The sequence below is a fragment of the Psittacula echo genome (genome assembly GCF_963264785.1).
Source record: "Psittacula echo genome assembly, chromosome: 2".
NCBI lineage: Eukaryota > Metazoa > Chordata > Aves > Psittaciformes > Psittacidae > Psittacula > Psittacula echo.
The window spans coordinates 158,688,083-158,714,923 of NC_137737.1; the positions used below are offsets into that span (position 1 = coordinate 158,688,083).

Consider the following 26,841-nt stretch of genomic DNA (forward strand, 5'->3'; position numbering starts at 1 on the left):
CCTAAATTCCAAGTTCAAGAGTTGGTTCATTAAAATAGGCTTAGCTCGGATAAGCACAGGCTGATACCACCATCATTCACACAATAAATTAACAGCCTAGTCCCCTGACAGCGCTGTCTCTAGATACCAAAAGATACTTCATCATGTGTGATAAGGGTAAAATATCTGCTCTTTCATTAAAAAGCAGCCAGGAAGTTCTCAGTTTTCTGCTCATACAAATGGATGTTCCATTTGCCAACATCCAGGCTGCCAGACCTCAGCTCCCCAAGAAGGAGGGAGCAGTTTATATATACACAACATGCAGACTGACTTTGCCTTTGTGGTGGTCCTGTAAATGATGGAGAAGATGGGCATAGAATCATAGAACGATTTGGGTTGGAAAGGACCTTAAGATCATCCAGTTCCAACCCCCCTGCCACGGGCAGGGACACCTCACACTAAACCATGTCACCCAAGGCTCTGTCCAACCTGGCCTTGAACACTGCCAGGGTGGAGCATTCACAGCTTCCTTGGGCAGCCAGTGCCGAGGCGAAACCACCCCCACAGTAAAGAATTTCTTCCTTATATCCAATCTAAACTTCCCCTGTTTCAGTTTGAACCCGTTACCCTTTGTCCTATCGCTGCAGTCCCTGATGAAGAGTCCCTCCCCAGCATCCTTGTAGCCCCCTTCAGATACTGGAAGGCTGCTCTGAGGTCTCCACGCAGCTTCTCTTCTCCAGGCTGAACAGCCCTTTAAACTGCAAATAATCCCATTGGTCCTGGCAGGACTTTTGGGGAAGGATGTAACTGAACATCAGCACCGATGGGGGTAATTCAACACTTTTGTTTCAGGGAGTGTATCAAGGCAGTGCTTGGTACTTACGGATTTGATGTAAAGGGTAACAAGGTGAAGCCAATGGGCTGAAACCAAAGGATGAAGGTCCAGGTCACGGCTCTCAGATTCCTTACTCAGACCTGTGCATCTTTGTTCTTTTCCCTGTCCCCAGGGAGGGAGCCAAAGATCTTAAAACACTAATTCCTCCCATAACAATGCCTGTGTTAAACCTGAAGTCCGATCTCTGTTGGGTGCTCTCCAGCTCTATGCAACACAAAGAACTATCTCCTCTCATATGTCTGCAGCTTAAAAGGGGAAAACAAACACACAAACAAGCATAAACCATCACACTGCAATCTGCTTCCAAATCCATCTCACATATTACCATACCTCATGAGAATTTATAATACATGAGATGTTAGGGGTATATCCCTTTCTTTTTTATGACCTTAGATTTGCTGTTCAGTGCACATTATGGCTTTTACAAGAGAAAAAGAGACTACATAACGGCTTGGTCTCCACTGGATGTTGACTTGAGAAGCACTACAATTAATTCAAATTAGCATGCTGCCCTTCCTTTCCCTTCACACTTTCAGTAATGTCTCTCTAAAGCAATCTCTGATTACCAGTCATACATAAAAGCTTCAGAAAAATACTCCTCCACAAGCATATGGCAGAGCAAATTTGTCCAGCATTCCAGGCTTTTCATGGCATTTATCTTGAGGAAGGTATTACACAGCGATAGAGATGTCTCTACGCATTGACTACACTCAGAAAGACCCAGAGCTATTCCTTATCCTCTTGGGGCATGTGCCATCTCCTTAGGAGAGCATCCTGCTCCCTGGAGATGGTACAGACAGATGAGGACTGTAATCAGCTGTAACATCCATCCTTAAAGTCAAGGCTGTGCTTTCTAGCTACGGCAACAGCATTCAAACGCACGTCTTCAAAACCATCACTTCTTTTAAAACAGCAAAAGAAGAAAAGAAATGAGAAACGAATTAAAAACAGCAAGTTTAACAAAGCCCTTTATGGACAACGTAACTCCCATATGCAATGGCCACTATTACAAACAGGGCAATAACCAGCATGTTCCCACTGCAGTGACACTGTTCATGACGTTCCCCTATCTAAGGGGCAGATGAACAGAGAGAACAGTGTGTCAGCTGTCAAAATACAACAGCAGCCACGGGTGTGAGTTACTCTTAATGCTCAGGTATCACTCCTGCATCGGGATACTGCCTCAGAACACACTGAACCAATTCAGCCTCCCTGATTTAACAGCGTGACACCGGTGCTCAGGCACCGCGCGATGGAATAGCTTTGAGAGCAGCAACCTCAAACGATGTAAATTCATTAAGGCAGGCTGACCCTTGATGCTTCTGCTCCTGTTCCTCTCTGGTACTGTTTTACAGTGATTTAGTTCACTCTTTTGCAAACCTCCTTTTTCTTTCCATCTTCCCAAGCTGTGTATACATTTATAACTAGAGACCAATAAAGAGAACACAAATAAACCCTCAGGGTGTTTCACTCCATGCTGGTCCGAATGAGAACACAAGAAGAACAAGATATTCCAAGTGTCACACTGAGCAGTTTGGAGTGTGCACAAAGATCCTTTAGTGGCTATCTCATGACAAGAAAAGGTACAAGAGCTAACAGTGCCTTAAGTATACACAGAAGATTCTTCAAGCTCGACTTCTGCTGCTGAGATTTTAAGGTTCAAATGTTATTTAAACCCAAAATACCATCAAGCTTTTCAATCTGCAGGGTTAAAAATCTTCCCTAGAGACACCTTGCACCATCCTGAGGTCCAGGCAGACAACAGACCCTCAGAGAAGATGCTGGTTTTCCTTCCTCCCTGCATCTGCTCACGTGTTATCTCAACACCGCTGCAGCATCCCGATGCTCTAAAGGGGCATTAGTTACAACAAAGTGCTCACGTACGCCCAGTCTCCCTGTCACTGAAGCCAACACAGATAGATTAAACCTGAAGGCCTCTCAGGACCTGGAAACTCAAGACTGGATTTATACGGCAAAACCTGAATGGTCTGAAAGCTGCATCTTGTGAATGGAGATGCTCAGCTGCCAGGAATTTCATTCTCTAGCTCTTCTCCAGCAGTTACGCACACAGGCTCCTCCTTCAGTGATTAACATTTCGGTTTGCATGTATGTGAATCTATGTATTTAAAATTTGAATCCAGAAACGTACAGCAATTTCAATTTTATAAGCTAAATAACTGTCAAAAGAGCCCCAAAATGAGAAACCTTTCAGAATCAATCTGGAATATTTGGATTCCTCGAGTGACTCTCAATACGCACCTCCCGTATGGAGACAGGCTGAGAACATTGGGGCTGTTCAGCCTGGAGAAGAGAAGCTGCGGAGACCTCAGAGCAGCTTCCAGTGTCTGAAGGGGGCTACAGGGATGCTGGGGAGGGACTCTTCATCAGGGACTGTAGTGACAGGACAAGGGGTAACGGGTTCAAACTGAAACAGGGGAAGTTTAGATTGGATCTAAGGAAGAAATTCTTTACTGTGAGGGTGCTGAGGCACTGGAATGGATTGCACAAAGAAGTTATGAATGCTCCATCCCTGGCAGTGTTCAAGGCCAGGTTGGACAGAGCCTTTGGTGCCACAGTTTAGTGTGAGGTGTCCCTGCCTATGGCAGGGGTTGGAACTGGATGATCTTAAGGTCCTTTCCAACCCAAACCATCCTGTGATTCTGTGATTCTAACCGCAGTATGGATTTCTTCCTCTGTAAAACAAGCCTATAATGAACCAAAGAGAGGCACAAGAATCCCAAATAAAGAAAAGCCCCACCAGCCATGAGCCAAAATCTTCTGGTCAGGTGAACACCAGGCTGTGATTTCAAGCTGTGGGCTCCAGAGAGGTTTTTCCTATCTTAAACATGCCAGAATTCTCCACTACTGCAATCCAGCTCAACCTCCCATGCTATTCTACCTCCAGGGAACACCAGAAGCCACTGCCTCCATCCTTTGCAGAAACCTGTCAAACTCTTTCATTTAATGGAGTAAAATTCTAAAGCATTTAAATCATTTTCTGATGCATGCCATGACTAAGTCAAGCGAGACCTTTATCAGCCAACGCTGCAGACGGGGACGGGAGCTTCATTACAGCTCAGTGCAACCAACAGAAAAGGAAGGAACTGAATCAAAGGGGTTGCTTCAGTAGATCAGCACCAACCTTTCAGCCAGGGCTGAGTTATTTCACTCATCAGCTCCTCAAAAGAGCAATCAGATGGTCACAATTCCTTTGCACAGTCTAGAGTGAAGGTCAGCTCTCCCATTAGGGAAGCTTTGATAGCCCCATTTGGATGGATACCATCAAAACACGGAGTGGCCTTTATGTACTTGGGACATGACTTTTCCAGGCTATAACCTATTCAAGAGGGATCAACAACTGTCATATTTCCACACTGCTAACAAGCCAAGCAGCATGCAGAATAAGACACACTAGAGAAGACCAGCACTTGCCTGTGAAGTGTAAGGATAATGTTCACTTAAGGGACTTCAGTTTGACTGGCATATGCCTCAAGTCTCCCGCTGCCAGGACTAAAACATCCTTCGCATTATTTAACATTACAGATGACAGGTTTCCTGCCTCAGAAGCACTGTGCAACCACTCGGGATTCTGTGTTAGACCTCATCTTGATACAGAGGAGTTGATCAAAGGACTGGAAATTTGTGGCTGATTGGGTAATTGTGACTGGTTCATTTAAGAGATAGATAGATAGATAGATAGATAGATAGATAGATAGATAGATAGACAGATGATAGACAGAGACAGACAGATAGACAGACAGACAGATAGATAGATAGATGATGATGATGGCTTGGCTTAGCGAACGAAGATTTGGGAAGGGCTTTACCCACGCTTACTACAAGCACGATGACTAAGGGCAATGTGGGATAGGCAAATCCAGTTGGAAAAAAGGCTGCTTGGCCATTCAGGATGTTTCCGACCAAGACGGTCATCTCCTGGGTCAATCTCGAGTGATCAATGACTTGAACTGCCCGCATGCAGGGTTGGATCTGCAGCTTCCAGGGCACCTTGTCACCTGCCATTTCATCCCTTGCCTGCTGCTACAGGGCTTTGCAAGTGTGGGTAAAGCCTTCCAGCCTGCACAGAGGATTTTGTAGGTGAGGCACAGCAAGAGCAGAACTGGCCCCACTCTTTATACTTGGGGTTTATCTGCCAGGGCCTAGCGAGCTTGGATGGTGACAGCAAAGTCCTCAGGTCACAGGTTTGTTTAGTGTCCTTCTCTTGGATGGACGGCCTTACAAGGCTAGATGAGCTCCATCTGCCCGGGTTTGAAGTTAGAGTTGTCCTTCTCCTAGGATGGTTGCCTGAAGGCAAGCGTGAAGACTGCTTGGCTTTGCGAACGAAGATTTGGGAAGGGCTTTACCCACGCTTTCTGAACAAGACTGTCATCTCCTGGGTCAATCTCGAGCGACCAGTATCACAACAGCACAACATCAAACGTCTAGGCGGGATTCTGATCAGACCGTCGTGAGACAGGTTAGTTTTACCCTACTGATGATGTGTTGTTGCAATAGTAATCCTGCTCAGTACGAGAGGAACCGCAGGTTCAGATAGGTAGATAGATACATACATATATGGATGGATAGATAGATAGATAGATAGATAGATAGATAGATAGATAGACAGATAGAACCATATTCTAGAACAGTCATATAAACCCTTTTCAATTTTAAAAGCCAGTTTTACAAAGGCATATAAAAAGACAAAGAAAAGGGTAACTGGAGATGATAGAAATATCAACAGCAGGTCGAAGGAGGTGATCCTGCCCCTCTACTCAGCTCTCGGGAGACCCCACTTGCAGCACTGTGTGCAGTTCTGGTGTCCTCAACATAAAAAGGACATGGAGCTGCCGGAGCAAGTCCACAGGAGGCCACAAGGATGATCAGGGGCTGGAGCACCTCCTGTATGGAGACAGGCTGAGAAAGTTGGGGCTGTTCAGCCTGGAGAAGAAAAGCTGCGTGGAGACCACAGAGCAGCTTCCAGTGTCTGAAGGGGGCCTACAAGGATGCTGGGGATGGACTCTTCATCAGGGACTGTAGTGATAGGACAAGGGGTGATGGGTTCAAACTGAAACAGGGGAAGTTCAGGTTGGATCTAAGGAAGAAATTCTTTACTGAGAGGGTGCTGAGGCACTGGAATGGGTTGCCCAGGGAAGTTGTGAATGCTCCATCGCTGGCAGTGCTTAAGGCCAGGTTGGACAGAGCCTTGAGTGACATGGTTTAGTGTGAGGTGTCCATGGCAGGGGTTGGGACTGGATGATCTTAAGGTCCTTTCCAACCCAAACTATTCTGTGATTCTATGAACACATAGGAATTGCACAGTTCTCAGTTAGGGAAGATGGCAACTCTTCTTACATGGGGTAAAGAACTGTACAAAATGCTTCAAACCCATAAGCTCATATATGAATGTGAGGTAAAAAAAGAGAGGAAACCAGGCAACCAAAAACCCAAATAACAAGAGAATGGAAAGCCTAAATTGCCCAATGGAGCTGCTGCAGGACAGGCCAGAAGAGACTGAACCCAGAAATAACTCCAAAAATCAGGAATGTTTTTAACATCTTTCTAACCTTTGGAAAATACATGGAAAACATCCAAGTGCAGAAGTCCCCTGAAAGCCAGTGCAAATTATTGTCCACCCCATCAGTTGCTCAGGCAAGTTCAAAAATAGCAGCTCAGACGTGATTAAATCCAGCAAGCCTTGGTAACATAAGCACCAACACTGTGAAAGAGCAGGGCAAGCAGCGACTGGGCTCATTAGTGCTGATTTGTGACACCATTTGGCAAAAATCAAGGGAATTCCAGAAGAAAAGGGAACGTTGAATCAAAGCTAAAGGGTAAAGCAGAGCATACAGTGCCCATTAATGGCCTGCCAGCCCAACAACAACTCCAGGAAAAGAAAAGGGGGAAAAGAAGTAGGAAGGAAAAAGAAAGAGATGAAACAGCTGATGTTGGACTCATTTATTAAAGGTGAGTACTTTAAGTTCTTCATGTAATAGGCAATTTAACCCTTGCTTTCTCTCCAGCAAGGCGTAGCTCAATGCATTGGTTCCTCAATTACCAGTAACCAAATGCTCGGGTTATTAAGGTTATTAAATATTCGAGTTATTAAACATTCAAATCAGTAGGGATTTATGGAAAGTATGGCTTAATGATCTTGGTGATGTGGTCATCCAGGAGATCAAAAACTGCACTGATCATAGAAAGAGTCTTAAGATCATCCAGTTCCAACCCCCTGCCATGGGCAGGGACACCTCACACTAAACCATGGCACCCAAGGCTCTGTCCAACCTGGCCTTGAACACTGCCAGGGATGAAGCATTCACCATTTCTTTGGGCAACCTGTGCCAAACCCTCAGCAACCTCACAGTAAAGAACTTCTTCCTTATATCCAACCTGAACACCTGATAAAGGTGACAACCTCAGGGCAGAGCGACCAAAGAAAACCAACACGTCCCAGAACACTAAACCTCATCGACCACAAGATATCAGGCTATAACGACATGCATGCGGCTACCAGAGATGGGAAATGTTTCAAGAACAGCCCCCTGGGGATGGATTCCTGGCCTTCCCTGGGCTCCTTTTATCAATGGCTTTGTAGAAACAGTTTAAGGTCATGCAAAGATGAGCGGAATTGGTTATAAGTGGTGTGTTGACGGAGCACTGACATGGGGAGGCCACTTCCATGCTTCTCAGTGCTGCCCCCAGTCAGGGCCGCGTTGGATTCAACTCTACTGCCGTGTTCTATGAAAGACTGACTAAGAAACCAGAGAAATATTCAAGTATTGGAAATGCAGAGTTTGTCCAAGCCTGTGATACATTGAGCTGAACCAAAAGTACATTTTAAATCATAGAATCATGGAATGGTTTATGTTGGAAAGGACCTTAAAGCTCCTCCAGTTCCAACCCCCTGCCATGGGCAGGGACCCCTTCCACTAGAGTAGCTTGCTCCAAGCCCCATCCAACCTGGCCTTGAACACTGCCAGGGATGGGGCATTTTGGTGCAACTTTATCTATATATTTATGTATCCATCATCATTGTATGGAAATAGTCTTTAACTGACTCAGATTGGCCAAATGAGCCAATCCACCATAGACTCAACTTTAAACTTGGTCACAAATGAGAAACCGGGTGAAGATTTCCATTAGGAGGCATCATTACCATTGAAATAAAGTGGAGATTTAAGAGAATGAAAAAGCAATGAGAGAGAATCTAAGTTTAGATTTCCCTCCCCCTCTTAAAACATAGCTTTGGTTCAGAGGGAAAATAACTGAAGGGGAAAAAATCCCTTCAAGTATTTGCTATATGAAAGGTCAGACTAGATAATGAGAGTGATTCCTTCTGGCTTTCTAATCTGTTCCTCAGCTGCCACTGAAATCACTGGAACTACTCAGTGACAAAGCTCAGCTCATACACGGATGGAAGGATCATAACCGCCTTGGTGGATTTTGGGGGGAAAAATGGAGATAAAAGATGTGGGGTGGCTTTAGGGTCACCCAACCTCTCCATGGCTGTGAAGTGTGTAACATCATCTGCATCAGCATCTGGGTGCTATTTCAACATCTTCTCTAGGATGATAATTCTGCCACTGATGCTCCTGTTCAGAGCTGACTTATCCTTTGGTAGGGCACCATGACTTCGAATGAAGCAAATGGATTTGGGACCCAAATGAATCTTCTTCAGGGCCCAGTTCCTCCAGCATCTCCTTAATTCCCTCTGCAGCACAGGAGGCTGATTGCAACAGTGACAAGCAGCTCTCCCCATCTCTCTCTGCTCATTCATGAAACTTCTCTGCTTTTCCTCCTCCTGCCTTTCCTTTGTTACAGATACCAAATTCAGGTGTCTCCTTCCATAGAATCATAGAATGGTTTGGGTTGGAAAGGACCTTAAGATCATCCAGTTCCAACCCCCCTGCCATGGGCAGAGACACCTCACACTAGACCATGGCACCCAAGGCTCTGTCCAACCTGGCCTTGAACACTGCCAGGGATGGAGCATTCACCACTGTGTTGAGGCACCTCATGGGGGCAAAGCACACCAACCCTGAGCTTGTGCTATCAGACCTTCATTTGGTACACAGGCACTGCACACGAACACACCTGAAGTAACAACAACAGAAAAGCAATAGAATAAAATAGAAAAGCAATAGAATAGCAAGTAACAAGAATACAAACCCACCGATAAGTAAAGAATCCCTGCCTCAGGAAGCCCATTTAACCCTCCCCTTTCAATAAATCACCTCCCATCACTTCCAGCATCTTCAAACTTGCCCAACTCCCTTTTCCAACTAAATTATGAATGTCTGGAAATGAAACTAAAAGCCTTTGAGAGGATTCTGCCTCTTCTTCTACTCTTCTTTTCCCCCCCCTTCTCTTTTTATGGCGTTATCTTCCTACTCCATTTTGTGATGTCCTTTAAACCCAGCATCAGAGTTCAGTCATCCAAGTCAGCAAGGGCAGGAACCTCGGGTACTGAGCACATCCCTGCCTGGAAAAGCTGCCAAGGAAGCCTCTTTTCAAAACAGATCAGTTTGGAGGCAATTGCCAGCACTTTTCTCTTGCAAAGTCATTTCTCACCGTGGGCACTGGTGGGGTAGAGCTGCTCCTTATCAAACATGATTCCATTCGTCCCAGCAGTGAGAAGCAAGAACCAAAGGGTGGACACTGAAAATGATGAAATGCTTGGTAAAATCTCCAGTAGACAAGTAATAGAGTCATGGAATAGAATAATAGAATGGTTTGGGTTGGAAAGGACCTGAAGATCATCCAGTTCCAATCCCCCTGCCATGGGCAGGGACACCTCACACTAAACCATGTCACCCAAGGCTCTGTCCAACCTGGCCTTGAACACTGCCAGGGATGGAGCATTCACCACTTCTCTGGGCATCCTGTACCAGTGCCTCAGCACCCTCACAGTGAAGAACTTCTTCCTTATCTCCAACCTGAACCTCCCCTGTTTCAGTTTGAGCCCATCACCCTTGTCCTGTCACTACAGTCCCTGATGAAGAGACAGGTTACAGCGACCAGTTTGGGAACCTGCTCCCTTGGCGTGCAAAACCTGAAGCTCCTAAAAGAAAGCATCACCTTCCTCCAGATCTCCCCATAAGTGCCCAAATCATGTGCCATGGATACTCTCCTCTAACACAGCCTTTGTCTCCATTTAGATCCAGAACGCTGTCCTTTGGTTCTTGCAGCAGCATAGACAATTTAAATGGTAAACTGATGTTCGGCAGAAAATGAGGAGCTTATGTCAGATGAATCGAGGAAAACTAAAAATAGTCTCCTTCAGAATCACAGAATCAATCAGGTTGGAAAAGCCCTTTAAGCTCTTCCAGCCCAACCATTCCCCAGCACTGCCAAGGCCACCACTACCCCACGGCACTGAGGCCTCATCTCCACAGTGTGTGAACCCTTGCAGGGACGGTGACTGCAGCCCTGCCCTGGGCAGCCTGTTCCAATGCCTGAGCACCCTTTGGGGCAGGAATTGTTCCTCAGCTCCATCTAAACCTGCCCTGGTGCAGCTTGAGGCCGGTTCCTCTTGTCCCATCCCTTGTTCCTTGGGAGCAGAGCCCAGCCCCTCCTGGCTCCATCCTCCTCTCAGGCAGTTGTAGGGAGCCATCAGGTCCCCCCTGAGCCTTCTCTTCTCCAGCCTGAACCCCCCAGGTCCCTCAGCCCTTCCCCATCACACTGTGCTCCAGGCCCTGCACCTTTGCAACTAAGCTGATCAGGGTTGCCAATCCATGCTCTTTGGTTCACTTTGGAGAGCTTCTACTGAACCAGTGGTTGGAGTCAGCAGTGGTACCTACCCACACACCACCTTTTCTCTCTGAAGTCCATAAAAAAGCAATTACCCTCATCCCCAGCAGCTATTTCTATCCCACCCTTGCTTCTTTGTGGAAGTGTTTAAATTCCACAAATAAATCACATCCTTACTCTTCTCCATTAAATATTAAAAGGTGGGGGGTTCGTTTGGGTTTTTTCTGCTCTCTTTGATCCTTTTTTAATTTAGAAACAGAAAGCAAAGAAGCAATTTGCATTTGTACCACTCTACCTCTATTACTGTATTGCAAACATATATTTCCTCATCTTTGCAAAGCTAATGGGAGTTTACAATGTTCTTGGTACCTCACGTAGCAGAGTGTTTCTTCCAGGAAAGCATAACTACAAACAAAAAGCTCTATGTAAGAATATATGAGACCTTTATCTAATGTAGTAAATACAGTATTAGGAGGGGGAAAAAAGATAATAAATAGATAAAAAAAGAATACATGCATTGGAATGGGGGATTTACACATATAGAAACTTAGAAAATTTGGAAAGAGATCGTATTTTAGGTCGTGGCTTGAAACAACAGTTGGTTTTCCTCATTACAGCAACTCTGGGACATAGAAAGGCATCTGAGATGTTCACAAGGATCTGAATTTATGGTGGAGGTAAAAGGGAAAAGAAAGTATAAACTTGCCACTTTTTCTATATCTCTATGTGTAAAGGTGCACATAGGATCCCAAAAGCTCTATTCGCAAGGATCAGAGAAACACTGTCCTCAGACAAAGCTCCTTGAAATGAATCGATAACAATGGATGGGCAAAATGTGGTCCATGTAGAAACGTTTAACAGCAGGAGATGAAAGTGCATCAAGGCCAGATGCACAGGCAAGAGAGGGGAAGAGCTGGCTCTTCGTGATGCATGAGACACCACGAAAGCAGCAAGGTTCCAGCTTGCAAACCACAACTGGATGGGTCCCATCAGTCGAGCTCTTCCAAACCCATCTTCAGCTTTACTCCTCTTCACAGAACCATAGCATAGAAACATAGAATCATTTAGGTTGGAAAAGACCTTTAAGATCACCAAGTCCAACCGTTCTCCAGCACTGCCAAGGCCATCACTAACCCATGTCACAAAGGGCCTCGTCTAGACATCTTTTAAGTACCTCCAGGCACAGTGACTCCACCACTGTCCTGGGCAGCCTGTTCCAACCCTTTGTAACCTTTCGGGAAAGAAATAGAATCATAGAATAGTTAGGGTTGGAAAGGACCTTGAGATCATCCAGTTCCAACCCCCCTGCCATGGGCAGGGACACCTCACACTAAACCATGGCACTCAACACCTCATCCAACCTGGTCTTGAATGCTGCCAGGGATGGAGTGTTCACTGCTTCCCTGGGCAACCCATTCCAGTGCCTCACCACCCTCTCAGTAAAGAACTTCTTCCTTAGATCCAATCTAAACTTCCCCTGTTTCAGTTTGAACCCGTTACCCCTTGTCCTGTCACTACAGTCCCTGAGGAAGAGTCCATCCCCAGCATCCTTGTAGGCCCCCTTCAGATACTGGAAGGCTGCTATGAGGTCTCCATGCAGCTTCTCTTCTCCAGGCTCAACAGCCCCAACTTTCTCAGCCTGTCTCCATACAGGAGGTGCTCCAGCCCCTGATCATCCTCATGGCCCTCCTCTGGACTTGTTCCAACAGTTCCATGTCCTTTTGATGTTGAGGACACCAGAACTGCACACAATGCTCCAAGTGAGGTCTCCCGAGAGCAGAGCAGAGGGGCAGGATCACCTCCTTCGACCTGCTGGTCACACTCCTCTTGATGCAGCCCAGGATACGGTTGCTTTCTGGGCTGCGAGCGCACACTGCAGCCGGCTCATGTTCATTTTCTCATTGACCAACACCCCCAAGTCCTTCTCTGCAGGGCTGCTCTCAATCTCTTCTCTGCCCAACCTGTAGCTGTGCCTGGCATTGCTCCCACCCAGGTGTAGGACCTTGCACTTGGCATGGTTAAACTTCATCAGGTTGGCATCAGCCCACCTCACAAGCGTGTCGAGGTCCCTCTGGATGGCATCCCTTCCCTCCGGCATATCAACTGAACCACACAGCTTGGTGTCATCGGCAAACTTGCTGAGGGCGCACTCAATCCCACTGTCCATGTCACCGACAAAGATCTTTCCTAATATCCAGTCTAAGCCTTCCCTTGCACAGCTTGACGTGCTCCAGAAGAGATTTCACCAAGCTGGGAAGCACATGAGGAACATCTAGGGAAGGAAGAACAGCCTTAACTCCTCTAAAAGAGGAAAAGGAAAGACAAAGTTCAGTCCTGCAGATCCAAAAGAACAAATGAAAGCAAGTCAGGGCTCTAGATGCTTGGAGAAAGCTGGACCAGGCTGGACCAGCTGATGGATATCTTCATGGATATCTTGGAGACATGGTCACTACAAGGGATGCTTCAAAAGCAAACAGAGCAACTTATAGATAAGAACTTAAAGGAACAAGTTTTGGTTTCCTGTTGATGCTCTTCTTGTTTTGCTCATTTTCTAATCCCAGCTTTGTTCAAACCATGCACAGGGAGGCAGAGGGATGTCTTTAAAACCAGTTTGTGGTTCCATCTCTCCCCATATTCATCAATATGTGAGATTTAACCTGTCATGGCAGGCGGCTGGAACTGGATGATCTTAAGGTCCTTTCCAACACAAACCATTCTATGATTCTATGATTCTTCTACTTGCTCCCCTATAAGACAGTATTTTCCACTTGCAACCTCTTTTCCCATTTTCCTCTTTGCAACCTATCCCTTCCTTACCTGAACCACAAAGATATTCAACACATGAGCATCCTTTAAAACATTCCTCCTCCACCTGGAATGAAGAGTTTCACGTGGAAGCCTCTTCTTTTATCCCATGTTTATACAGCACCTGGGGTCCCCAAGTTGCCTTTTATCAGGAAAGGCAAATTGGAGCTACAAAGAATGGCACCAAAAAGGAATTTCAAGTCCTGAAAGACTTGTAATAGCAGAAAACGGCAGAGATACAATAAGAAAATAAAAGCCATGAATCAGCATTCAACCCAGCTTTGATTTCAGCTATTAAAGTGCAAATGATGGCTACTCAGATCTGCTCTGCTGCAAATTGCTCGGGTTCGGATTCATCCACCTTAAAAGCAAGTTAATAAGAAAAATTCTCCTATTCATCTCTGTTGCCTTTACCTTTACATGATGACACGCACAGCAAAGCACCACTTCTGAGTCTTAAAACATGCGATTTTAATGACCTATTTAAGTGCCACGCAGCAAAACTTCCCTTGGTCCAGTGAAATGAGTCTGAGCGGTTTCACTCCAGGATTTCATGAAGTCCTATTTACAATGGACAGTTTAGTTGGCTGTCTTCAACACCATTAAAAGCCTGTCCAGTTCCCATGTATTCCCTTTTGACTTGTCTGTGTGAACACAGGCAGTTTCCAAAGAAACAGTGTAGCCCCACGCAGGATTATCAAGAATCTACTAGTTCCTGCTGTAGTTTGTCCTAGCACCTCTAATGTCCATTGCTGCAGGTGCATGCCGGTGAATTTACTCCTGTTCCAACATAGAATCACAGAATGGTTTGGGTTGGAAAGGACCTTAAGATCATCCAGTTCCAACCCTCCTGCCATGGGCAGGGACACCTCACACTAAACCATGGCACCCAAGGCTCTGTCCAACCTGGCCTTGAACACTGCCTGGGATGGAGCATTCACAACCTCCCTGGGCAACCCATTCCAGTGCCTCACCACCCTCTCAGTAAAGAATTTCTTCCTTAGATCCAATCTAAACTTCCCCTGTTTCAGTTTGAACCCATCACCCCTTGTCCTATTGCTACAATCTCTAATGAAGAGTCCCTCTCCAGCATCCTTGTAGCCCCCTTCAGACACTGGAAGCTGCTCTGAGGTCTCCACGCAGCCTTCTCTTCTCCAGGCTGAACAGCCCCAATGTTCTCAGCCTGTCTCCATACAGGAGGTGCTCCAGCCCCTGCTCATCCTCATGGCCTCCTCTGGCCTTGCTCCAACAGCTCCATGTTCTTCTTACATTGGGGACACCAGAACTTACACAATACCCCAAGTGAGGTCTCGAACATGCAGCCATCACCTTCTTTCCCTGAACCCACAACTGATAATTTCATGCTAGATTATGTATCTAGCACGAGGAGGTGCACAATTACCTTGTGTGGGTGGTAACACATTTTCCCTATTAAACATGGCAATCTTTGGTCTATGGGCTTATTATTGACTACAAGAAGATACAGGAGGATAGGGAGGTGTTTGGGTGGTGTTGTATTGGTTTTACTGTGGACTATAAAAAGCCTGAATGAGCTGCTTTGATTTCTCTGCGCCCAGCGGTCCCCAGATGGGAAGGAGCACTAAGGGAAGGTCAAAAACCCCAACCTGACAGGCAACCAAGATATTGCAGCTTTCACACCAAACTCCACTTCAAATTCTGATGTCTCTGACACATGGTACTTCCACTCGCCTTTTATCAGCTCACTCTTTGCCAAGTAAGTTAGTGCCAGTGGTTATAACAACCCCATCGCGCTATTTACCCATTCACACCAGTCCTATCAAATTCCTTCTCGAAAGCAGACTTCCCAAATTCCTCCTCCTCACCACATTCAGTTCCCATGCACCACCACAGTGTGACAGACAAATCTTTGCACTTTAAGCAGTAATTCCTCTTGATCAGAAGTGAAGGTGAATGGTGGTAAGAGACTGAGGAAGAAAGGTACCCAAGGAAAGCAACTGCAGGGCTACAACACAAGAGGGACGTGGAGCTGTTGGAGTGAGTCCAGAGGAGCCCACGGAGATGCTGCGAGGGCTGGAGCAGCTCTGCTCTGGAGCCAGGCTGAGAGAGCTGGGCTGGGGCAGCCTGGACAAGAGAAGGCTCCTGAAGGGGAGACCTTAGAGCAGCTCCAGTGCCTAAAGGGGTTGCAGGAAACCTGGAGAGGGGATTGGGACAAGGGCCTGTAGGGACAGGACAAGGGGAATGGCTTTAACCTGCCAGAGGGGAGACTGAGATGAGCTCTTAGGCAGAAGCTCTTCCCTGTGAGGGTGCTGAGGCGCTGGCACAGGGTGCCCAGAGAAGCTGTGGCTGCCCCATCCCTGGCAGTGTTCAAGGCCAGGTTGGACACAGGGGCTTGGAGCAACCTGCTCCAGTGGAAGGGGTCCCTGCCTGTGGCAGGGGTTGGAACTGGATGAGCTTTAAGGTCCTTTCCAACCTAAACCATACAAGATTGTGTTTTCCAGCCTGCAAGAGGACATCAGAGCAGGTAAACACTACAGGGAGTGCCAAAGCATCCCCATGGGCTGCATCATCAGCTCCCTGTTCTGCCAATATGCTGAAGAGCAATACAGGAGACACCTGGGGGCAAAAGCACAACGCATGGTTCCATCCTACATCCCTTAGGACAACACTTTATACCTTTACATCCCTCTCCATCTGTATCTGGCTTCCCAAGAAGGAAAAGAAGACAGGAAGGGAAAGGGAAAGAGAAAATAGAAGCAGGATGAAATCTGCCTGAGGACATTTACCTGCTCTCCCACTTCACCCTACAGACATTGTCCACATCTCCACCATACACAGGCTCGTCTATGCAGCAGCACTGACAACCTGAGAGGAGCAGAGGAAGAAAAAGGGCATTTAATGAAAACCATAGCATGAAGATGCTGCCAATCAACGCCCTGTGTGCAACAGCATTTCATGCAAAGCTAAATCCATTTGCAGAAGTTCAAGTAATTAAGCAAATGCATTAAAATTTGTAGTTTTACCATCCTTGAATGTGCGAAACCCCCCAAGAAACCACTGGGGAAGCTAAGTGCCCAGCCAAACCGAGCATTTTAAATCCATAGAAAGCACTGACTCAGAGCACAACACTCCAGACAAGCGGTACCCAACTCAGAGTCTCTGTTTGCCACTATATTTCATGCATGCTGAGCAGTTGCCCTCCTGCATCCCTGCTCACTAGAGGTGCTTGGAGATGCCAGGGACTTCCCAAGCAGCAAAATCTCCCTATTTCGTTTCCTCTCCAGAACTTCAGAACGGAAGAGCATCCCTAACACTAGTTTTTATTAGGGAATAGCTCCATTTTACAGTGTCTTGGATTCCCACGCGGCTCCAAAATGTCATGTTTGTTGTTAGAAATAACATCCAAACCCGTTTTCCTTAGTTCATTCATAGCAAAAGGTGCTTCTTTGCGGGTGAACTTTCAGCCTGTTTCAGCAAGCAGAACTGCCTCACTTCTCGCACAAACTGCCTCATCCCTTTTACATTATTCATACTCCAAACTGCTATTTCCCTGCGTTAAGCAAACACGAACAAAATACCCCGGGTTTCAGTGTCAGTTTTACGTCTTTCAAGGAGGTGAAAACGCTGTCGATGGATTTCCTCCTCAAGCAAAATGTTTGCTGGACCAACAGCCTGCTGTAATTAAGGTTAGAAACCTCAATTAAAAGAGAGAATCCAGCTTTTGTTATGTTGTTTCTTCCCATGACAGAACCGCTGCTCCCATATGTGATGCGTGAACTCCAGGCTGCTGCCAGATAAGAAGCATCACACAAATATGCAATGACAGGGATTATTAAACATTATTCTGTGTTTAAAACCTCAGCACACTGCAGCAGGAGTTTCTTGAAGGTGCTGGACCAACATGCAAAGAATTGGAGATGGATAAGAAGTAATTAGAGAGGCAACTCCCATCCACGGCCTGGCTGTCAGCCCAGTCCTCAGGGCATCTGTCATGGCCTGAACCTTTCACTGGTTCCATATTGACAGATGGGGAGTGAAATAAAAAGCAGGAAAAATGCTTTATCCAGGACCTTCTCCATATTAATTAAAGACCTGGTGATGAGACAGAAGCAACAAAGCAAATCACTGCAGGCAACAAGTTTTTGCCTATGGAGCATCACCAAATGATGGCAGGTACCGGCAAATAAAGGTATTTCTTGCTCCTGGGAAACTCACTGGGATTTGCTCGTGTTCACAGGAGCTGCATTTATTCTGGTCCAATTATGAGAAAATCATAGAATCCCAGACCGGTTTGAACTGGAAGGGACCTTAAAGCTCCTCCAGCTCCAACCCCTGCCACGGGCAGGGACACCTTCCACTGGAGCAGCTTGCTCCAAGCCCCTGTGTCCAACCTGGCCTTGAACACTGCCAGGGATGGGGCAGCCACAGCTTCTCTGGGCACCCTGGGCCAGCGCCTCAGCACCCTCACAGGGAAGAGCTTCTGCCTAAGAGCTCATCTCAGTCTCCCCTCGGGCAGGTTAAAGCCATTCCCCTTGGCCTGTCCCTACAGGCCCTTGTCCCAAGCCCCTCTCCAGGTTTCCTGCAGCCCCTTTAGGCACTGGAGCTGCTCTCAGGTCTCCCCTTCAGGAGCCTTCTCTTCTCCAGGCTGCCCCAGCCCAGCTCTCTCTCCTTATATTCCTAAGGTCCTCATAAAGCCTGTTTTCATAAAACAAAAAAAACCCAAAAGTACAAAGAAGACCAATGACAACAAAAAAGCCACCAAAAATGAGGAATGATTTTATTCCTTAAGCAGTCAGACTGCACCAAGCAATCACCTGTGATTTCTTTTGGCATCAAAAGCTGTATCTGAAAGTTCAGTGCGCATCACTCTGCACGCTGCAGAGAAGGACCAAGCAGCACCAACATCCAAGTGGATTCAAATCAACGGGAAAGGGAATAAAGACTAAGTAAATAAATCTGTGCAAATATAAAATATATCATATATTATATATATATTATATATATATATATATAAAAAGTATAAATATATGTCCCTGGCCATGGCAGGGGGCTTGGAACTAGATGATCTTTAAGGTCTTTTCCAACCCAAACCATTCTATGATTCAATCCCTATATATAAATATTATAAATAAATTGTGTGCACGTATTGACATGTATTTGGGTAACTTCCTATCTAACATTGTTTGGCTTAAAGGCTTAAGCACCAGCAGATTAACCACAGAGACCCTCTGCTCCCCACTCACCCACATCCTTGGTCACTTGGGATGCTTGAGCAGAGCAAGGGAACATCCCAGCTCCCTTCCTACCCCATTCACCATCTGCATTTACAAAGCCTTATGTTACAGCTAAAGACACGTTAACTGTAAAGGAGAATGCCCATCCTTTCAAAAAACAGGTGGGAATGATGCAAAGAACAATGGGATTCTCCTCCTATCTCCTCCTGGGATATCTGGGAACAATGGGATATCTCCTCCTAGATGTCTCTATCACGTCCGTGTTGTTTTTCTATACTGGGTTTCCTTTGCAGCAGAACTTGCACGTATTACACATCGAAGATGGGCAGAAAGAGCAGGGCAGAAAACCAGAGGACAGACACCTAATGCAATTATAACACCTAAGCCAAGCTATTACGGAGCTGCGAGGGACAAGGACAGGAAGATCAGGTACTCAGAAGCACGCTCCTGCCTTGAATAAACCCTGCTACTCCCATGAGCTTTGCCAGCACAGCCCCAACCTTCAACACCTTCAGCATCAAGGGCAGGAGTTGCCTGTCCTTAGCATCACGGTTTACACCAACAGAGAGAAGCTGTTCTGGTCCACCCGGGAAAGCGTGATGCAGATGAAGCACAGCAGAGCTTTAATTACAGAAGAAGAATTGATTGTATAGAGCACATCAAGGTGATGGGGGAGGTTTTTCCTGAAAAGCTGAGTTCTGCAGGACACGGGGCTGTTGGGATGCTGGTGCTAACATCTGTCTGCCAGCGGACATCTGTGGCCACCACTGCAGGTGGGTTCCTGCAGCAAAAGCCCGGCTGTGTAAAACACCATTTATCAAATGCATCCCTCTGAGTCACTGCTATTAGGTTTTAATATGAAAACTACCATGGGCAGAGTAAAAAGCGAACGCCACGACGGAGGCAGGAGACTGCTTTGCCTTGAGATTCACCAGAAGTGGCAAGATCTCAGGGTGGATGCAGATCACAGAATCATAGAATAGTTAGGGTTGGAAAGGACCTTAAGATCATCCAGTTCCAATCCCCTGCCATGGGCAGGGACACCTCACACTAAACCATGGCACCCAAGGCCTCATCCAACCTGGCCTTGAACACTGCCAAGGATGGAGCATTCACAACTTCCCTGGGCACCCTATGCCAGCACCTCAGCACCCTCACAGTAAAGAATTTCTTCCTTATCTCCAACCTGAACTTCCCCTGTTTCAGTTTGAACCCATCACCCCTTGTCCTGTCACTACAGTCCCTGATGAAGAGTCCCTCTCCAGCATCCTTGTAGCCCCTTCAGATACTGGAAGGATCTCTAACATTTTAGAAAGAGAGGGGAAATACAAATTAAACTCAGATTTTCAGAGCACAAAGAAGGCGCTTTTGAAGAAAGGAGAGGGTGGAATCCTCGACCACTTCCAGAGAGTGGCTTTTCTGACCACAGTGCTTTAGATGGCACTTTGAAGGTTATGGTTGAAGGGGTTCATAAAGCAAAGCCTTCAACTGAGCAGAACAATACCCACATGAACAAACCAGGGACAAGAACAAGGACAAAACTTCAAGCAGTCTCCCTATGTCCCTACCTTCTGCAACAGCCTCTCAAACTGATTTACTAGCAGGATCATTCATAGGAGCATCCAGGTTCAATGAACAGCAAGGCACATCCTACCCCAGGGTCAAGAGCAATCTAGAACTGTGATTCACATCCACCCAGCCAGGCAATAGGAGTGAACAGCACCATTTGCATCTCCAGAGACCTGCTCCCAACAGTGAACTGCCTGTGAATAATCTATGGAGAACTCTGTAGAGGAAGCAACTGAGGATAACACCAAGTTCAAAGTGGGCTTAAAATAAACCCCTGCTAATTCACACTTGGAAGCATTCCTCCCCATGTACCTCTTCCAGGAATAACCCACTGCCAATACCAAGTTTACAAGTGCTCACAGGTTAATCCTAGTTGATCGCTACCAGCATCATCCTTCTCCCAGTACCCCAGCAAGGTGCAAGCATGTACCATGCCTGGTCCAGCTTTGCTTCTGAAGGCAACAACTAAGAAGACAGGCCAAAGGCCTCTCTAAAGGCAAGCAAGTAAGATTTGACATGCTACACAGATGCCTGACACTGTGTGCAATTAGGAGTGATGCAAATACTCCTTGGTATACTTGATATATATATACACTCAAATACTTGATGCAGATACAAATGGGTAAATATAAGGAAAAGCTAAGGTTTACGTTGCATGGATAGCAAGAGAAAACATTGTGGCTTCTTAGTACAATATGAGAACATCTGGGGGGGCTGAGAGCAGCATCTGCTTGCAGGAAACCTCCGCTACCTGCCCTTGAGGTTCCCTGCATGCTGTCACATGAAGCCATGTGCTCAACAGGAGGAACAAGCCTTTAGTAACAGGAATTTAAACACAAAGATATTATAACTAAAGCATTATATACTCAGCCACCAGAATCACTTCCCTCCTGACAGACATCCCTGGGCTGAGCATCCACGCTCTGAAAACCCCCACAAACCTGAGGCAACTCAAAGGGAATCTCTCTGCTTCCCCATCCTCCCCAAGCACAAAGAGGATGCTCTTTAAATCCAGTGACAATCTACAGCTCACAAAGGACAGAGGAACTGAAGTTTGAGAACAGAAATGAAGAAACATGGTGAAAAATCATAAGCAAAGGCTGAATTTGGCTATTTCCAACAGCATCCACCCTCCTTCCTCAGCAGCTCTGTCCTTAGCTGTGTTCTCTTAGCATAACATCCTGTTGAAAACTAACAGTGAGTTTCTCCAGCCTAAATATAGTGGGGATATTTTTGTTCTGCTAATTGATTAAAAAGGGAAGAAAAGGGGAAAAAAACAAGCTAACTTTTGCTCTACCAGAGCAATAGCTTCTTGGCATGGAATGATGTTATTTAAAACCAGCGCAGAGGCTTTAAACCAGCAAGTCTGCCATAGAAAGAGCTCTCTGCAGGCACCTTCTATAGCCTGCAAAGCTGATAATTAGTTTGTAAGAAATAAATGTGACTTGTAGCTTGCAATCTACCTTTTAAACAGCAGGTTCTGTATTCTTTCCCATGCAGCACTGCTGACCTTCACACCTGTAGTAGTACCTTCATTAAATAGCCTTATTAGACTTGTTGCTGAGATTTACCACTTGGACATGTTCAAGAGGGTAACTCTAAATAAAGGAAGGACAAGGCTTCAGGTAAGACGTATCTCAAAAGAATCTGATGCTTCTACTTTCTATTTTCATGCATTAACTCTCCAAACAGGCCAGACATAACCAATGAACTTAGCATCATAGACTCATAGAATCAACCAGGATGGAGCAGACCTTTAAGATCATCAAGTCCAACCTTTACGCCAGCACTGCCAAGGCCACCACTAAACCATGTCACTAACGGCCTCATCTACATAGGTTTTGAATACTTCCATGGATGGTGATTCCACCCCTTCCATGGGCAGCCTGTTCAGTGCCTGACCACCCTCTCAATGAGGGAATTGCTCCTAATATCTGTTTTGTCCCACTCTAAAAGCAACAACAGCTCTTTGGCAGATGAAGTCATTTACCATTCAATTTAGGACAAGAGTTGTACTTGTTCACAACTTTGTAATTCTCTGAAGCTTTTAGATCCTGGGGGAAAAGGAGTGATTTTAGTGCACATCTTCAAACAAAGCACATTTCAATGCTTCACAGGGACATTTTGATGCATCGGTAGATGTCACGCCTTTGCAATCTGCAGTAAGCGCATGTTCTGGGAATCAACACATCATCACTGCTTCTAGAAGCAGCAGAAATGGACCAAAAATGGAAAGACGTTGATATCTTTTGGCCAGGAAAGAAAGCAGATTGCTTCTTGGGAACGCGCTTGGAGTCCAACTTTCCAACCTAGCTCCAAGCAGTGGCACAGAGTTATTTACAGGCAACACGGACCTATACCAAAATTTACTGAGCACATCAGATGCTTTCCACTTTGTCTCAAATCACTTCAGCTCAGTGCTTTTCAGCCTGTGCCTACTGACTACTTTGTCCTTTACTGAAGACACCATGACCCAAGGTTGGACAGAGCCTTGGGTGCCATGGTTTAGTGTGAGGTGTCCCTGCCCATGGCAGGGGGGTTGGAACTGGATGATCTTAAGGTCCTTTCCAACCCAAACCACTCTATGATTCTATGATTCTATGACACAAGACTTTTTGCCCAGAAATCTAAAATGTGAAATTTTAAAGGCAACTAGAATTCCAAAGGACGTTCGTGTAGCTCCTCAAGACCACATGAAGTCCAATCAGAGAAGAGTGGACATACTCAATCCAGTAGATCCTCTCTAGTTGTAACATTAGGAGTCAGGCAGTTTGTAGAATCATAGAATGGTTTGGGTTGGAAAGGACCTTAAGATCATCCAGTTCCAACCCCCCGCCATGGGCAGGGACACCTCACACTAAACCATGGCACCCAAGGCTCTGTCCAACCTGGCCTTGAACACTGCCAGGGATGGAGCATTCACAACCTCCCTGGGCAACCCATTCCAGTGCCTCACCACCCTCACAGTAAAGAATTTCTTCCTTAGATCCAACCTGAACTTCCCCTGTTTCAGTTTGAACCCGTTACCCCTTGTCCTGTCACTACAGTCCCTGATGAAGAGTCCCTCCCCAGCATCCTTGTAGCCCCCTTCAGATATATGAAGGGAGTTTGTAGAGAACAACAACAAAAGCTCAGCGTGCAAGTCAGGTACCAGCTGATATGACAGGAGGCCTCTCCTCAAGCATCTCAGAAGTGGTTTGCAAATGCACAGGGGAAAAGAGGGGGAGGTCCATAACTGCAAAATGAAGTTAAGAAATCAGCACCTTTCCACAACCAGAGCCACTTGCAAACAACAGAAAACCTGGATACAGGGAAACATGAAGACTCAGCCTCTATACGATAAAGGAGAATAACACTGACCTACTTTCAGCACACTTGCAAAGCTGCTGGAGATGCTACAATGAAAAGCACTAAACCTAAAGCAATGCTGCCCGAGATACACAGGAATAAGGTTATCACTGAAATGCAGCAATGCATTTTCTACAGTGAAGGTAGCAGATAAGAGATCAAATAATACAGAGAGCAAGACAACTTCTTTTTTGGAAGATACGGCTTTAAAAAGCATCCAGGACACACTCCTGCAATTGGTGTCCCAGATCTTTAATAATCACAGAAAGCAAAATTAACTTTGCTCCACGGTAAGGAAGAACCCGATGAGATAACCTGCACGGAGCTCCATTTATTAGCTTAAAATATGGTGATGAGTTGATCCAGCCAGGATTCACATCTATATGGGAAGAAGGGATTAATCAGGCCTTGCGTGATTCAAAGGAAGCCCTCTGCAGTAAAGTGATGTATAAAGAACAGAAAGTTCTTCAGCATCGAGAAAAGGAGGACTCGGACACTGTATTTAGCTTTGCTAGGGAAAAGCAAAGCTGGGCTGTCAAGTTCTTTAGCAATGACATGGTTTCTTCTTTGCATTCCTACATCCACAAAAGTGAAGCTCAAACCTCAACCAAGACGTACATCAAAATTACTGTTTTTACAGAAACAGACTGAATTTGCCTTTCCCACTTAGAGAGCCAAGCTTACAAATCTTCTGCGATGGGTTCAAACTTAAACAGGGGAAGTTTAGATTGGATCTAAGGAAGAAACTCTTTACTGTGAGGGTGGTGAGGCACTGGAATGGGTTGCCCAGGGAGGTTGTGAATGCTCCATCCCTGGCAGTGTTCAAGGCCAGGTTGGACAGAGCCTTGGGTGCCATGGTTTAGTGTGAGGTGCCCCTGCCCATGGCAGGGGGGTTGGAACTGGATGATCTTAAGGTCCTTTCCAACCTTAACTATTCTATGATTGACTCCCCATATTCCCATCGAATGAAAAGACATTCTTTCCTCAAAATGGAAAGGCAATCTTTGCAGGAAGGGGGCTTTGCTAAGCAGAACGTGAGTGTGCCCGTACAGCTTGCACAACAAAGCTAAAGGTAGTGTGCCCATCAGGGAAGACTTGAGAGTGTGAAAAGCAACCATCAGCTCTTGCTTCCAAGATCTATGTTGTACCACTCAGCATTTGGTCCTTCCATTTTGGCCATAAGACCACCAACTGCACATCACCTTAGATCCCCACAGAAGTCCTATTCAAGACATAAAATGGGTACCAAGAAACACCCTTCCAAGCCCATCTTACCTATAGGTGGACCATCCTTCAGCATAAAGAAACTTGCCTTTAAAAATAGCTAAGAGATTAGCAAACCTTTAGGAAGAGGTTATCAGAGCACCTATTGATGCTCACCCCAGCTGTGCTATTAGGAAAGAGAATAAATATTCACCAGCTCATCTGCAGACCAATCTATTTGCCTGGCAAGGGTGATGACATGCTACCCACAGGGAGGGACACCTTCCTCTAGACCAGGTTGCTCCAAGCCCCATTTAACTTGGCCTTGAACACCTCAAGGAATGGGGCATCTACCACCACCTCTCTGTTTCAGTGCCTCGCCAGCCTCAGAGTAAAGAATTTCATCCTTCCATTTAGTCTGAATCTCCCTCTTTTAGTTTAAAACCATTAGCCCTTGTCCTATCACTACAGCTCCTACTCAAAGTCTTTCCCCACCTTTCTTACAAGCCCCTTTTAAGTATTGAAAGGCTCCAAGAAGGTCTTCCCAGAGAGAGGACAATTCAATCTCTTAAACAAGCAAGGGAATATCAGTAATTAACTACTTGGAAGCCATCACTAAATGGGAGCACACCCTGAAGTCTGGTAGCACGTAGAGGCTTAAGCTGTATTATGGGAAACACATCGAATCACAGAATGGTTTGGGTTGGAAAGGACCTTAAGATCATCCAGTTCCAACCCCCTGCCAGGGGCACCAAGACGTTGTGAGCCCAACAGACTCATTGGCAATAGCTAATTCTCATCCCAGTAGGACCCATCCATCCTATGAGCACCTGCACCTAGAGGTGATTCCCCAAGCATGGGCTCATCCATCTCCGACATCAGTGGCCCCAGGGGTATTTTCCCATCCTCTGCACTGTTTGCTCTGCAATAACTCAAGCTGTGGTGCTTAAAGCGCTTCTCCTCAGAGAGTATTTCACACCTTCATGGATGTCACTCCGGAAGCATTTTTCTTCCCAAACTAATCTTTGGAAGAATCTGACAGCAACAAAAATGTAATAAACCAACCAGTCGGATTATAGATATATTACAGGTTTATATATATTACAGTTGGAGAAAGATGAAAGGCTATATTGTTAAGAGAGAGAATTCCAACAGCTTCCACAATGTAGCCTCTGCATACACAGAGGAAGAAAGCGAACTGAAGCAGCTTATACTTTGTCTTATAAGTCCCCTAAAATAACCCAGCTTCTGATCCTCAGCTCACATCAGGAGAATGACACTGAAAAGGCTAATAAAGACCTGCCAAATATCTCATCAGGCCAAAAATACCTGTGCATTCATACCAGCTCTTGCAAATACATTCTGTGAAGTAATATGAGGAATGGAAAGGAGGACTGTCTGCTGAAAAATCAAATATTCAGGAGCAGAAGGAAGCATACACAGAGGTATCAAGGTTTTGGTCATTTTGAATAGCAGCCACTGCAATCAGACTTCAATCATTGAATCATAGACTGGTTTGGGTTGGAAAGGACCTTAACATCATCAAGTTCCAACCCCTGCCACAGGCAGGGACACCTCACACTAAACCATGTCACCCAACACCTCATCCAACTTGGCCTTGAACACTGCCACGGATGGAGCATTCACAACCTCCCTGGGCAACCCATTCCAGTGCCTCACCACCCTCTCAGTAAAGAATTTCTTCCTTAGATCCAATCTAAACTTCCCCTGTTTCAGTTTGAACCCGTTACCCCTTGTCCTGTCACTACAGTCCCTGATGAATAGCACCTCACCAGCATCCTTGTAGACCCCCTTTAGACACTGGAAGCTGCTCTGAGGTCTCCACGCAGCCTTCTCTTCTCCAGGCTGAACAGCCCCAACTTTCTCAGCCTGTCTCCATACAGGAGGTGCTCCAGCCCCTGATCATCCTCGTGGCCTCCTCTGGACTTGTTCCAACAGTTCCATGTCCTTCTGACGTTGAGGACACCAGAACTGCACACAGTGCTGCAAGTGGGGTCTCACCAGAGCAGAGCAGCAGGAGCAATGAGCAGTAACTGTACAGCTATAATACCACAC

General features: G+C 46.0%; 1 protein-coding gene across 1 annotated transcript in view; it reads right to left on the minus strand.

Moving 5' to 3' along the window:
* Positions 1 to 26,841, minus strand: part of TSNARE1 (t-SNARE domain containing 1) — a gene marked incomplete at its 3' end in the record, with an annotated part of 287,380 nt that overhangs the window by 183,499 nt on the left and 77,040 nt on the right. Inside the window, exon 3 of the mRNA XM_080609750.1 lies at positions 16,198 to 16,276. The remainder of the gene's footprint in view (positions 1 to 16,197; positions 16,277 to 26,841) is intronic.